Source organism: Grampus griseus (assembly GCF_964374135.1).
Source record: "Grampus griseus genome assembly, chromosome: 12".
Taxonomy (NCBI): Eukaryota; Metazoa; Chordata; class Mammalia; order Artiodactyla; family Delphinidae; genus Grampus; species Grampus griseus.
Genome location: NC_139006.1, coordinates 6,997,746 through 7,008,802, shown reverse-complemented (window position 1 = coordinate 7,008,802; position 11,057 = coordinate 6,997,746). Strand labels below are relative to the sequence as shown.

The following is an 11,057-nucleotide window of genomic DNA, read 5'->3' as shown; positions in this document are numbered from 1 at the left end:
AGGAGGGTGATTTGCCTCAAGGGCCTACAAGATCCCTCACTGTTTTTTTTTTTTTTTTTTACATCTTTATTGGAGTATAATTGCTTTACAATGGTGTGTTAGTTTCTGCTTTATAACAAAGTGAATCAGTTATACATATACATATGTTCCCATATCTCTTCCCTCTTGCATCTCCCTCCCTCCCACCCTCCCTATCCCACCCCTCCAGGTGGTCACAAAGCACTGAGCTGATCTCCCTGTGCTATGCGGCTGCTTCCCACTAGCTATCTACCTCACGTTTGGTAGTGTATACATGTCCATGCCTCTCTCTCGCTTTGTCACAGCTTACCCTTCCCCCTCCCCATATCCTCAAGTCCCTTCTCTAGTAGGTCTGTGGCTTTATTCCTGTCTTACTGTTTTATTTATTTATTTGGCCACACTGCGCGGCTTGTGGGATCTTAGTTGCCCCACCAGGGATTGAACCGGGCCATGGCAGTGAAAGGCCCAAGTCCTGACCACCGGACCGCCAGGGAATTCCCCCTCACTGTTTAAAAAAAAAAAAAAAGGTGAATTATTTAGGTATTTGCTTTAAGGCTGACGATCTTTGATATATTGAAGCACAGACTAGTCTTTATCCCAGAGTATTTCTCAACCCCTTTTCCTTTATTGCCCCTCCCCCAGTTACCTTTTCAGACTCTTTTTTTCTAATTGTCCCGCTCCATGAATCTTCTTATTGTGATAAAATATACATAACATAAAATTCACCATTTTAACTATTTTAAAGTGGCATTAACTATTGATACATTCACAGTGCTGTGCAACAAATACCACTGTCTGGTTCCAGAACTTTTTCATCACCCCAAACAAAAACTCCAAACCCATTATTATGCAGTCACATCCCATTCTCCCATCCCCCCAGGTCCCGGAGACCATTAATCTGCTTCCTGTCTCTATGGATTTGCCTCTTTTGGACATTTCCTATAAACGGAATCATAAAACACGTGGCCTTTTAGTTCTGGCTTCTTTCACTCAGCATCATGTTGTATATGTATCAGTACTTTATTCCTTTCTATGGCTGAATAATATTCCATTGGATGGATGGATGGATGGACCACATTTGTTTAACCATTCATTTAGTAGATAAACATTTGGGTTGTTTCCACCTTTTGGCTATCGTGAATAGTATTGCTATGACCATTTGTGTTCAAGTGTTTGTTTGAACATCTTTTTCAGTTCTTCTGGATATATTCATAGGAGTGGAATTGCTGGGATCCTATGGTAACTCTATGTTTACCTTATCAAAGACCCACCAAACTGTTCTCCACAGTGGCAGCACCATTTTGCATTCCCACCAGCGATATATGAGGGTTCCAATTTCTCCACATCATCACCCACACCTCCCCCCGCCCCCCCATGAAAGGTTAATAGCACACATATACCACGTATGTTTGTGTACTGTAGCCCTTTTGACGGCAGACTTTGTGTCTAATGGAAATATTTGCAGGGGATCATAGACTCAGAAGCCTGCAGGAATTTATAAAAACACTGCTGCCTCACCAAAAACACATCTGCCAGCCCTTAGGGCCAGCAGGCCGCCAGGCTGCAGACACGGATTGATTTTATTTTATTAAAATATGTATAGGGTGGATGGAGCATCATTTATTCCATCATTCCCCTTTTCCTTTTGATGGGCATTCATTTTGTGACCAGCTTCCTACCACACATACAAAAAAACAATGTTCCCGTCAACATCCTTGTCCTTAAGTATTGGTACTTTTATTTTTCTGGGACGGATTCCCAGGAGTTGGATAAATGGGTCAAAGGGTTTCGTTTCCATTTTAACAGATGTTGCCAGATTGCTTCCCCAAATGGCTGCAAAACTTCACATGTACCAGAGTGGCCTTTTCTCCATATTCCTGCCAACACTTGAGAGCACTGCTCGTTTTAGTTATGTCAGTCAGTCTAGTGGATGCAATGTCTTATTGCTTCTTTAATTAGCATTTTTCTGACCACTGTTGAATTGGAAGAGCTTTACATTCTTTTGTTGGCCATTTGGTTTTGCTCCTCTGTAAATAATCTGTTCATAATCTAAGTCCATTTCTGTCTTGGTTGTTTGTCTTGTTCAGGTCAATTTGTAAAAGCTCTTTAGAGAGCATCCATCTGAACTTTGGCTTAATTGCAGAGAAGTGATTAAGAGCATCGTCTTCTGGGGCGGGCTGCCAAGGTTCGCCTCAGAACTTAGCCCCTGACTGGCTATGTGACCTCGGCAAGTCATTCAACTTTGCCCCAGTTTACTCATCTGGGAAGTAGCAGTCATGATCAACATCATAATTCCTACCTCATACTGTTGTTCTAGACACCAGTGAGTTAATACAAGTCAATAGGATGGTGCATGGCACACAGTAAGTTAGTCAACCACAGTTGATGACTATTATTTGTATTACAAATAGTTTTCCAGCTCCATCATTTGCACTGGCTTTATTTTTGGTACCCCTTGTCACATAAAACATTTTAATGTTGACATAGTCAAATACCCATCTTTTCTTTCATAGCTTCTGAGTTCCCAGGCTTGGTTAAGAAGATCTCTCCATTTCCTTCATGATGAATTTCCTTGTCTTTTGGGTAAGTTTAAAATTTTTTATTTTATATACAAAGAGTTAGTATTGTTTCTGAGGATGGTAGATATGCTGGATGACCCATTCAAGAAGTTCACACTTAGTCCAACTTAATGAAGCCGATGTCCTTCCCGTACTGGCGGAAACACTGGCGGCACATATTGAGGCTGTATTTCTGGATCAGGTTGTACCGGTTTGGGCCGGTTTGAGCAGACGCAGCAAGAGCTAGAACGCTGGCCAATTTTTTTTGGATGACTCCAGTAGAGCTGCTGGTGACCCATGTTGCTTTCTTGGCTTCAACTAGGCAAAAGCAAATTTCCTTGTCCTGATCATGGGAAGCCTGTAACTCACCATGTCCCACACGGAGGTGCACTGTCCTGCCGGCTCCTAGATCTGTTTCCTCCCCTTCTCCCTCATCCCTCCGAGATGAGACCTTTAGAACACTTTCACTTCCTCCCTCTCCTCCTTTCCTTTTCCATCTTCCCCAATGAGACCCATGAGACCCTTTACCTCCCCACCCCCACTCACCAGTCTCTGAGGTTTGGCTGAAATAATTTAGTATTTGTTAGAACTCCCTTAGAGGAGGTCCATTTGGTTTCAAGAGTCCTTCTCTGTTACACAAATCCCTCTCTGGATCCACTTAGATGTAAGACATCCTATGCCTGTGTTCTTAACACTGTTTTCTCTTTTGTTTTCTTCTTCTTTCAGTTTTCTTTTCAGGTGTAGTTGTAGTCTGGTAAGTCTTTTCTCAAGTCATTTCCTCAGATGAAGACCTGGGAGTTATATTCTCTGAATCCTTGGGGGTATCCTTGACTCTTCTCCTTTTGCCTCAATAGATGGAAAGTATTTTGAAAACTGGATAGAGGATTCTTGGGTCGGAGTCCTTTCTCTCTTCTGTAGATACTGGTCCACTGTCATCTTTCCATAGCGTAGATGAAAATCTAATGCCAGTCTGACTTTTTTTCCTTTGTGCATATCTTCTGCTTTCTGCTTGACACTTGTAAGATGGTTATCTTCCAGGTTTGGTGATTTTACCAGAATATGCCCACATATGACTCTTATCAGACCAGTCTGGAACTCAGTGAACCCTGTCAATCTGCAGCTGCTGATCTTTAGTAATTTCAGGAACATTTTCTCCTATTATTTGTTGATCTGTTGCTTATTCTTGTTTTGGAACTCCTATTGTGTGTTCATTCATTCTTCAGGAGCTATCCTCCAACTCTCTTATCTTTCCCCACAGATTTCTATTTCCTTATCATTTTGCTCTATGTTTGGAGACATTTCTTGCACTTGGTCTCCCAGACTGTCCATTTAGCTCTCAGTAGAGATTCTACTCACCTTCTGTTACCAAACGTGGGTTTGGCTGCTCGCCACTCAAAAGCCAATCCTCAAGAGACAAGTGTTGGTTGGAAAGGAAAACTTGCTTTATTCAGGAGGCTGGCAACCTGGGGAGAAGGCGGACTTGTGTCCAAAAGCCACCTCCAAATGTTCTGCTTGACCAGGAAAGTTTTTAAAGGGAAATCATTTGGGGATGGGGTCAGAGTCTTCATCACCTCCCACTGTGTGCAGACTTTCTTCTGATTGGTTGGTGGTGAGGTAACAGGACAGTGTCCCAGGAATCTTGTGCTTGGCCTGAAGTTACCATCCTCCACCTGGGTGGGGGTCTTAGTTCCTACAGAAGAACTCAAAGATATTGTTCTGTGTATCCCTTGAGGAGGAACCAGGACCCTGCCCCAAGGCTGCACTACTGTTTCTTCACTGCTCCTCCTTTGTTTCTGCATCCCCTCCCTTCCCCGATAAGCAACTGTTCAAATCTGCCCTTTCCGAACTCGGAAGGTCAAGGAGGCTGAATAAAGCCTATTTCCTACAAACAAGAAACAGGGGACACAGAAAGGATTTGAACCCGGGAGGTCCCCACAGGGTCCTACTCTGTTTCATTAGCATCAGATCCCACAGGTGAAGGGCTCAGTCCCGCAAGACTGTTGGACTCAACTTCAGAAGAACAAACAGTCAAAAACCAGATGGGGAAGAAAGCCTGTTTAAGGCACCCTGCCCAAATCGCCCTACCTCAATTTTTCCAACATTGTAATGGCATTTCTTCATTTAAAAATACATCATGGGAACTCCCTGGCAGTCCAGTGGTTAGGACTCTGCGATTTCACTGCTGAGGGCCCGGGTTCAATCCCCAGTCAGGGAACTAAGATCCCTCAAGCTGAGTGGTGCATGGCCACAAAATAATAATAATAACAAGAATAATAACAATAATAATAATGATATAGAGATCGAAAGTAGATTGGTATTTGCCAGGAGCTGGGGCAGCTCTATGGGGCATGACTGACAATGGGCATGGGGGGTTTTGGGGGTGGGATGATGAAAAAGTTGTGGAATTAGACAGTGGTGATGTTTGCACAAGTTTGTGAATATACAATAATAAAAATGGCTGAACTGTACTTTAAAAGGATGAATTTATCATTTCTCAGCCTTTTGTCTAAGATCAAGCAGCAGTATCTGTTTTTAGTTCGTGTTTTTAGTCAGTGAACTGTGGTTGAGGGCTGGAGGACAGCATCCTCAGGGAGTTGCATGGTGTCTTGGTTGCGTGGATTGGGTGGCTGGGAATCCAGTCTGTGTCTGGAGCCAGGCTATGACCCAGGACATCCTGGTCACCTCTGCCAGCATGCAGCCATACCCAGGGACCTGCTGTGGCTTCCAGAATCAGCTGGACCATCTCTCTTGGGAGTTTCTCCGGCTTCCCTCTGTCAACTGGTTGGTCCTCCCAGATTCCATTTTATTTCACTCTGTCAGCTATAAAGGATGGATCACTGGGCTGTCGAGATAGAGGGGAAGTGCTGGCTTAGTCTTCAATGGGAAAGACATAGGAAGGGCCCGGGCAGGAGTTTGAATTTTGTGCCCTGGCTGTCCTGCTGTTCTCAGGCTTTTTAGGCATGTATCTGAAAGAAAGTCTCTTGAATTAAGACTATAAGAAAGTACACAAGATATTCAATAAAGTAAATGACCTAAAAAAAAAGATGAATTTTATAGCATGTGAATTATATTTCAGTATAAAATATCTGTAGCTGTAAGGATCCTAAACCCAGGACCTCTGTCATCCTCTCTGCACCCCCAGCACCTGGCCAATGAGTGGGAAAGCTGGAATTTCAACCCAGAAACATCTCATTCCAAAAGCCATTCTCTTTCACCTCCACCCCACGTTGATACCAGGTAGCCTGGCAGCAAAGACTGTGCTGAGTTGGAACTCTATTCTTTTGATAATTGAAGGTTTTTGAGGTTAGGAAAAGAGGCATGGTTCAATTTTTGTTTCAGAAGGATAATTTTTAGGAGCTTTACGGGAATATTCTTTGTTAGAAATGATAACAGTAGATAAGACTATTCAGCAATTTTTTTCTGGATGGACTATAATAATTTTAGTTGTTCCGTTTAAAAAAATTTTTTTTTTGAAATCATGACTGAAATGTCAGCTTCTATGGGAACCTCAGAGAGAAGTGTGATTTTTTTTTTCTCTCAGTTTTTTAAAAATATGCATTTTAATGAATTTTGAGATTGGTTTCCGTCATTAAACAAAAGATAGCTGGAGAGAGAGAAGAGGCAGTTGGGCAATGTTTGCCTGTGAAAAATCAACCTGTCTTTAATGTTATTCTTCTCCTTTTTTTAAGTTGAATTTCTCTGCTGTGTAGCACAAGAGGCCTTATGTGAAATTCTATTCTAATTTATAGGTGATAAGTGGTTTTAAATAAACACATATGGCATTCCAGCTGAGCTCTGAAACCACTGGCTGACGGCGGCATAGGACAAAGACGATCAGACGCTGTGCGAGTTTGCTCGGGCCACCTTATCAAAGTTTTACAGTCTGGGTGGCTTAAACAACAGAAATTTTATTTTCTCACAGTTCTGAAGGCCAGAAGTCCAAGATCAAGGAGTGGGTAGAGTTACTTGTTCTGAGACCTCTCCCCTCGCTTTGTAGACAGCCGTCTTCCCCCTGTCCTCACATGGTCTTCCCTCTGTGCACATCTGTGTCCTAATCTCTGTGTCCTCTTTTTATAAAGGCACCAGTCCTATTGAATTAGGGCCCCACCCCTAATGACCTCATTTTCATTTAATTACCTCTTTAACACCCCTTGTTCAAATACAGTCACGTTAAGAGGTACTGGAGGGACTTCCCTGGTGGTACAGTGGTTAAGACTCTGTGCTCCCAATGCAGGGGGCCCGGGTTTGATCCCTGGTCTGGGAAATAGATCCCACATGCATGCCGCAACTAAGAGTTCACATGCCACAACTAAGGAGCTGGCAAGCCTCAACAAGGGAGCCCACCTGCCACAACTAAGACCTGACCCAACCAAATAAATAAATATTAAAAAAGAAAAAAAAAGAGTACTGGAGGTTAGGGCTTCAACATAGCAATTTGGGTGGAGGGGGACACAAATCAGCTCATAACAGACACCCTGGTTTATATCTTGCTCTAAGGAGTTGTATTCAGTGAAACTGAGGAAAATGTTTATACGAGAACTACCCAGGCTAGAAACGACCAGAAGTCACAAGACACTGGCTCATACCTAGTATTCCACCCTAAGTCCATCCTCAGACCACCCCCTCTGGGGCAGGGATCTTGCCTGACCCAGGAGAGGACTGGGGACAGAGAGTGGGGGATGGGAGAGAGGATGAGCTAGAGAAGAGGGGCAGCTACTCTATAGAGTTGTAACAGTTTTCTTTTTTAAATCACGTGAAATTAACATAACATAAAACGAACCATTTTATTTTATTTATTTATTTATTTTAATTTATTTTATTTATTTATTTTTGGCCACGTTGGGTCTTCATTGCTGTGTGCGGGCTTTCTCTAGTTGTGGTGAGCAGGGGCTACTCTTTGTTGCAGTGTACGGGCTTCTCATTGCGTTGGCTTCTCTTGTTGCAGAGCACGGGCTCTAGGCGTGCGGGCTTCAGTAGTTGTGGCGCACGGGCTCAGTAGCTGTGGTTTATGGGCTCTAGAGCGCAGGCTCAGTGGTTGTGGCGCAAGGGCTTTGTTGCTCCGCAGCATGTGAGATCTTCCCGGACCAGGGCTCGAACCCATGTCGCCTAAGTTGGCAGGTGGATTCTTAACCACGGCGCCACCAGGGAAGCCCAAAATGAACCATTTTAAAGTGAACGGTTTAGTGGCGTTTAGTATATTCTCAGTGTTGTACAGCCATCACCTCTATCTAGTTCCAAAACATTTTCATCACCCAAAAAAGAAACCCCCTGCCCTTTAGCAGTCACACCCCATCTCCCCTCCCCCAGCCCCTGGCAACCACAGTCTGCCTTCTGTCTCTATGGATTTGCTTCTTCTGAACATTTCATACAAATGGGATTATACAGTATGTGGCCCTTTGTATCTGACTTTCACGTTATGTTTTCCAGGTTCATTTTTTAAAAATATTTATTTGTCTATTTATTTATTATTTACTTAGGCTGCGCCAAGTCTTTTTCCTTGTTTTTTTAAATTTATTTATTTTGGGCTGCATTGGGTCTTCATTGCTGCACGCAGGCTTTCTCTATTTGTGGCGAGCGGGGGCTACTCTTCGTTGTGGTGTGCAGGCTTCTCATCGTGGTGGCTTCTCTTGTTGCGGAGCACGGGCTCTAGGAGCATGGGCTTCAGTAGTTGTGGCATGCAGGATCGGTAGTTGTGGCTCGCAGGACCTAGAGTGCAGGCTCAGTAATTGTGGTGCACGGGCTTAGTTGCTCCACGGCATGTGGGATCTTCCCGGACCAGGGCTTGAACTTGTGTCCCCTACATTGGCAGGTGGATTCTTAACCACTGTGCCACCAGGGAAGCCCTGAGCCGAGTCTTAGTTGCTGCATGTGGACTCTTAGTTGGGACATGCATGCGGGATCTAGTTCCCCTGACCAGGGATCAAACCTGGGCCCCCTGCATTTGGAGTGTGGAATCTTACCCACTGGACCACGAGGGAAGTCCCTTATTTCATTTTGTAAGAGTTTTTAACCTTATGGTTTCATAAACAAGCTAATTTTGGGCTACCCTTTATGAGTTTCCCAAGTTGCCAGCCATAAAATCTTTAAAACATAAAGGACATTTGTGGGTATTTTGAGGGATGCAAAAGAAGGTGGAGGAAAAACTGAACATGGAGAGAGAGGGCCTGAATTGTAGCATCTGCCCCATAGTCCCGTCAGGTAACCTGATCATGTGTGTATACAACCTCCTACTCACAAAGATCAAAAACCAATAACACAATTTGTGTTCCTACCACCCAGACTTAACAATCCTTCTGCTTCTTGTATGTCTTTGTTTTAATTCTATGACATTTTACTACATATGGAGATTTGTATAACCACCACCACATTTAAGATACAGATGGGGGCTTCCCTGGTGGCACAGTGGTTAAGAGTCTGCCTGCCGATGCAGGGGACACGGATTCGTGCCACGGTCCGGGAAGATCCCACATGCCACGGAGTGGCTGGGCCCATGAGCCATGGCCGCTGAGCCTGCGCCTCCCGAGCCTGTGGTCTGCAGTGGGAGAGGCCGCAATGGTGAGAGGCCCATGTACCGCAAAAAAAAAAAAAAAAAAGATACAGATGGTTCTGCCACCATGAGGGAACACCCTCATACTGTACAATGCCCACTCCCTCCTCTTTAACCCTTAGCAACCACTGATCTATTCATCTTCTTAATTTTTATTTTATTTTATTTTGGCTGAACCGCTCAGCTTGCGGGATCTTAGTTCCCCGACCAGGGATTGAACCTGGGCCCTCGGCAGTGAGAGCATAAAGTCCTAACCACTGGACTGCCAGGGAATTCCCTATTTGTCTTCTTTATAATTTTGTCATTTCAAGCATGTTACATAAATGGGATCATACAGTATGAAACTCTTTAAGATTGGTCTTTTTTTTTTTTTCCACTTAGCATAATGCCATTAAAATCCACCCCAATTGTTACATGTGTCAAATAGTCTATTTCTTTTCATTGCTAAGTAGTATTCCATGGCATGCACGTGTCCCAGGCTGTTTAACCATTCCCCCTTTGAAGGACATTTGCAGATCCTTCTTCTAAAATAAAGTAAAAGCGTTACAGAGACAGTTGAGGCCTCCCCCCAATCAAGTGCTCCTCCTTCCTCCACAGGGGTCATCTGTATCTTGCAGCTGCTATGCCTCCTTCTCTTCCATGATTTTTGTTTTGTTACATACGGATGCTTCCAAAATCCATGTTATTTCGTTTAGCATATTTTAAACATTTTTTAAAATGTTATCATATTACATGTATCTTTTGGCAACTTGCTCTTTGCTCTAGATGTTATGCTCAAGGTTCAGTTCTATTGATACAGGTAACTCTGGTTCATTTTTTTCTTCCCTGCTATGTATTGATAGTATTCCACTGGGTGCCTGTATTGCTGTTTATCTGTTCCCCTTCTAATGGACACTTAGGTTGTTTCCTGGTTTTCACTATTACAAACACTGTTGCACTGAACATCGTTTACCTGCCTCCTCGTGAGATGGTAGCTTCATTAGAAAGACGAGAAGAATATTCAACAAGGAAGAAAGAGCTCAGTCACCAGTGAGCTTTGGAAGAAGGGAAGCTAACATTTATTGATCCACTCAGTGCCAAGCATGGTGCCTGGCAGCTTAAGTACATGAGCTCAGCCTGGACCTGGGAGATCCCTAATGGTCGGGCAGCCTGAAAAGTTCTGGATTTATTGACCCCTAATGGGTCAAGGCACTCACCCTACTTTTTTCAGTTCACGTCGCTCATCTCTCACTTTGCGTTGTTTCGGAACTTTAAAGGCAAAGACTCTGGAGTCAGACTGCCTATATTTGTTCCCTCGGTTCATCACTTACAGGTCCTATGACCTTTGGCAAATTATTCAAACTCCCTGGACCTCAGTTCCCGTATCTGTGAAATGGAATAGCACTTACCCTATGAAGTTACTGAAAGGATGAAACGAGATCACCTATGGAAAACACTAGACATAGTGTCTGGCCGACGGCGTGGAGGAAATCTTCCATACAATAATTGATAGCGATCAAATGATGCTAAATGAAGCATCTCTCTAATTATGAGCCAATTTTTGCCTCATGTTGTTTTACTGAAATAAAAAATGAATCAATACCATTTTCCTACTGAAGCATTGTATTCCAAAGGAGGGATATTTTGTAAGCACAATGAAAAGAAACCCACTGTCTTTCAACCTGATGACATCAGTAGGCAGTTTTCTCTTCTTTTCAGTTGCATTGGAAATGTCATGTACTGTTCCCAGTACCTATTGATGCCCGTAAATCTCTCTCTATACTGGCCAGTGCCCAGTATATCAGTATTTGTTAAGAGCCTAGAAGTGCTTGCCTTTCATAAGACAGGGCCATGCGACTGTGATCAGGCCTGATGTTTGTAATGCCACATGCAAATCCCTTCTCCCTGAAGAGACAGAGGGTGACCAAATCTTAAACTTGAGCCCCAAGAGAACC

The 11,057-nt window shown here is 43.6% G+C and overlaps 1 pseudogene across 1 annotated transcript; it reads right to left on the bottom strand.

The window, feature by feature from the left end:
- Positions 1-2,603: 2,603 nt before the first annotated feature.
- On the bottom strand, positions 2,604-2,875 carry LOC309831165 (small ribosomal subunit protein uS14-like; annotated as a pseudogene). The gene has a single exon. The product of its transcript is annotated as a small ribosomal subunit protein uS14-like (transcript).
- Between the last annotated feature and the right edge of the window lie 8,182 nt (positions 2,876-11,057).